Source organism: Neomonachus schauinslandi, chromosome 12 (genome assembly GCF_002201575.2).
Source record: "Neomonachus schauinslandi chromosome 12, ASM220157v2, whole genome shotgun sequence".
Classification (NCBI taxonomy): Eukaryota; Metazoa; Chordata; class Mammalia; order Carnivora; family Phocidae; genus Neomonachus; species Neomonachus schauinslandi.
The window spans coordinates 34,756,268-34,761,054 of NC_058414.1; positions in this window are offsets into that span (position 1 = coordinate 34,756,268).

Here is a 4,787-nt window from a genome sequence, read left to right on the forward strand (position 1 = left end):
CAGCTTGTGTTCCTGCTCTCGCTACCTCTCTCTCTGTCAAATAAATAAATAAAATCTTTTTTAAAAAAAAGTTAAAATTACTCTTATAAAGGAAAATCAGCAAAGTTTATAACTCTAAGTCAATTTTATCTGTAGACTTTGAGGCTTTGTATTTTAAATTAGAAACAGGATATTTTCTTTCAAAAAGTGGTATTGTCATACCTCAGTTTATCAATATTGATGTCAGATTCAACTCTTTCTAATACATTAATTATTTTTAAACCTTTAGGTAGTTTTTAGTAAATCATTGCTAGAGAGTTCCAAGTGGTATTCTAGTCATTAGATTAGAAAAAGAAGTTTGTGAGGCACCCTGCTGGCTCAAGTTGGTGGAGCTTGTGACTCTTGATCTCGGGGTTCTGAGTTTGAGCCCATGTTGGGTATAGAGATTACTCAAAAATAAATTCTTTAAAAAAAAAAAGAAAAAGAAGTTTTTGATGATTGTTGGCTGGTAACTTATTCCAAGAGACTCTCTAGTAAAGTGTTATAGACTGCAACACACATATACAGAGACACACACACACAGACATATACACAGGGGTATATGAACACATCCAGAATTACCTTACATACCTTCACAATGGTAAGTTCTGTTCCTGGTTTCTTGGATGAATGATGAGGGGATAGAAATTAATGTGAAGGGGTGCCTGGGTGGCTCAGTCAGTTAGGGGTCTAACTCTTGATTTCGGCTCAGGTCATAATCTCAGGGTCATGAGATTGAGTCCTGCATCGGGCTCCATGCTGGACGTGGAGCATGCTTAAGATTCTCTCTCTTCCTCTCCCTCTGCCCCTCCCCCCCCCAAATAAATAAATCTTTTTTTAAAAAGAAAAAATTAATCTGAAAATATGTATTAATTCTGGAGATATAGAAAGAGTTCAAATATTTTAAATTATTTTGCCCATTTTTTAATGGCATATAGTTGAATAGGTTGATTAGGTTCTTTAAAATGAGAAGAGAAGTTATACTCAGATCATCTTTGGCAATGGGAGTTTTTGTACATGGATATCCTGGGATATAAGGTAGTCCAGGACATTATTTCTGAGTCATAGAGTTACTCCGGGAACTTCCAAGACTGGGAAGTATGACATGACAGGTCTCATGGAAAACTGGAATCATGCCTAAATTCTCTTAGTTCACAAGGCATTTTACTTTACAGAGGGAAAGAATGTGATTGGGTCCATATACCACCATTCAAAATGGAGTGCTAAAATTGGTTAGAATTTTATGCCACACTAACTCACAGGAGCTCAGCCTCCTTTGTGCCCAGTCTTCCCAGAAGTTCAAACATTAGTAACATAGGATAAACAGGCTGGTTTCACTCAAATCCAACACAAGCCATAGCAACTCAGAGCAGTTTGCCTAAAGAAGGACATCATAAGCATAGTGGGTATGCAGCATTTCACAGACTCTTGGCTGAAACAGAAGAGAAACTGAAAGATTAATTATTTAAAATTTTCTTTCATGTTTAAATGTATCCTGACTCTAAAAACCACATGGGCCCTTGATACAACTCTTTTGGAAACTCATATATAGTTTATATTCTTTGTCTGCTTGGCAATATGAAAATCCTTGAAGATCTGAAATTATGTATTCTATTCAGAGGTATGTATTCTATTCAGTAATCAATTATTCAGTAATCAGTAATCTGTTGCAATCTTTTGGATTACTGGCTTATAATTCCATCTTGATAATAGTTACACCTTGGATTTTTCTAACACATTATTAGTTCATTAGGCCGCTTTAAACAAGTACTAGTTTTGGGGCGTCTGGGTGGCTCAGTCATTAAGCGTCTGCCTTTGGCTCAGGTCATGATCCCAGGGTCCTGGGATCGAGCCCCGCATCGGGCTCCCTGTTCCGCGGGAAGCCTGCTTCTCCCTCCTCCACTCCCCCTGCTTGTGTTCCCTCTCTCGCTGTCTCTATATCAAATAAATAAAATCTTTAAAAAAATAAAAAAATAAAAAAAAATAAACAAGTACTAGTTTCATAAGCCATGAATAATCTTTTGAAACCTAAAATATTAACTAAAAATGTCCTAAGTTTTATTTAGTACATTCTGTAAGCAGGTACTGATTTTGTTTAGAGAAGCAGGTTAGCAAAATGGAGTAACACTTAGATCAGGGAACCGGGGCCAGGACATGGTAGGACTTTTCCTACCCAACCATGAAAAGTTGGGCAAATTATTTAGCCTCTCAGGCCTTTGTTTCTTATTTTATAAAATGTGGAAGATACATCACTATGCTTCCTCCTATTTTCTTTATTATGTACCCTTCATCTCTATTAATAAGTAAAAATAGCCATTTTTGGTTTTAGCATTTAATGTCTTTTTCTTCAATTTAATTTAATTACAAGGGCCTAGTCACCTTATTTGCAAAATAAGCAAAATTGTATTCCTATAAATATTTGTCTTATGAAGTCTGTAACATTGTGTATGGATTTCTGGCATTGCAGGAAATGTGATAAGGAGCCCCTTGAGCACCTTTCTGACTAGAATGGGGAGTTGGTGAGGGAGAGGAATTGGAGTTAGGATTCATAGTAGAACTGGGGCAAGTTATGGAAGGCTTTGAATAATGGATTTAGGCAGTAAGGAGTCATTTTATAATGAATGACTTTGTGAAAGTTGCATCTTAGAACGCTAATCTGACAGTTATGGGGAACAGTATGTAATAGGGAGAAATGAAGCCAAAGTACCAGCTTAGAGTCTTCTGAAGTTTTCAAAATATGGATAATGAGGGTCTAGTCTATCATGTTGACAGTGGAAAAGGAAAAGCTTAGAAGGAATTAAAAGACTGCACAATGGGACCTGTTCCTAATAGATATGATAGATGAGGTAGAGAAGAATACAAGATGTCTCCAAAATTTTAGGTTGAGGAGACTGGAAGAAGGTCAGTAACTGATATAGAGAAGTTTGGAAATGTTGCTATTGGAGGGAGGATTTTGAGCATTGTTTTAGGCAATTTGAATGGCAAGTGAGGGTGAGAAATGTTCAGTGGAAATGGTAGCTGGTAATGTCTTCTAATAAGGGAAGAAACAAAGACATGAAGATGGACAAAATGGTGAAACAATGAGGTAGATAATTACTATCTGGTTTAGCAAAAAAATTATAGATGAAAGTTTTGTCTGAATAATTTTGGTCCAGGTTAGAATAAGATAACAGTTTATTATCATATGATCTTGTATCTGCATTCTCAGTGTATTATTCTAGCCTTGGAAGAATTGAAAGAAGCAATCAGTAAAATCCTTGGTATTTAGTTTCACAATGAATAGTTTTGAAAAATGAGAAAGATAGATACCTGTTTGGAAAGAGTCATTGATGAGATATTTGAGGGAATCTGACTCATTTTAAATCTGACTCATTTTTAAATGGTTTCATAACAAAATACAGCAGTAGGTGAGGTGCCTTAAAGAATGGATTAAAATTCTAAAAGTCTATGTACATTTTAAAGATTTGTGGACAAGGACATAATTGAATTGCATATTGATACTTGACTCAGGCAAAAACTCCAGAAAGCCACATGTTAAAACAAAACCAGAATTATAAGGGAAAAATATGTCTGCGTTTAAATGAAAATGAGGTTAATAAATCAATCATGTAGTATTGTCATTAAAATATGTGTGACATAGAAATAGGAGTTAAGCACATAGGAAAACACAAGATAACCTGCTATGGTGAAACACATAGTTTAAATATTTAATGAAAATCACTTGATTAACTTAAGTGAGTTATTAGAATTTGGCAAAGATCCAGTGAATGGCAACTAAAGTGATCAAATATATTTTAAATAGACCGTATAAGAAAGAGCTAAAGAAAAATTATTTAATCCATAAGAGAAAAGGTTAAAGACAAACCGTAATGTCCCTCCTCCTGAATTTAGGAGTTATATTTACTCCCAAACAATTTCACAGAGAAGAACCATCTTTTTTTTTTTAACACATAATCTAAAGAATTGCTTCAGTTGTTGCTGCAGCTTTTGTGAGGTTGAGGTCTAGTGACATATATTGGCTACTAAAATGAAATGACTGCTAGGTCTTATCTGACCAATTTGTGAAGGATCAATTAACATGGAAATGGCAATCACAAAATACAACCTTGGAGATATTGCCAGTTCAGTTCCAGACCACCACAATAAAGCGAATATCAGAATAAAGTGAGTCAAATATATATTTTAGTTTCTCAGTGTATATAAAAGTTGTGTTTACACTGTACTGTATTCTGCTAAGTGTGCAGTAGAATTATGTCTAAAAATACCATAATTAGGAAATACTTTTTTGCTAAAAAATGCTACCCATCATCTGAGCTTTTGGCAAGTCGTAATCACTGATCATAGATCACCATAACAAATATAATATTAATGAAAAAGTTTGAAATATTGCAAGAATTACCAAAATGTGACACAAAGACACAAGCGAGCAAATGCTGTTGGGAAAATGGCGCTGACAGACTTCCTTAGCATAGGGCTACCACAAACCTTCAATTAATTTGCAAAACACGTAATATCTGTGAAAAGCAATAAAACAAGGCATGGCTGTACTGTGGGGAGGGATGGAGAAAGCCTCTCAAAATATGATTTAGCTGTAATTAGAGCAGTCTCTTGTTTGCTGATCCCAATAGGTACTCCTCATATACTAGTTTGCTATCTTGCCAATATGAACTAGCACTCCGGACAATCCCCAATTTAAGATGGTTCAACTTAAAATTTTTTGACTTTACAGTGACGTGGAAGTGATATGCATTCAGTAGAAACTGTACTTT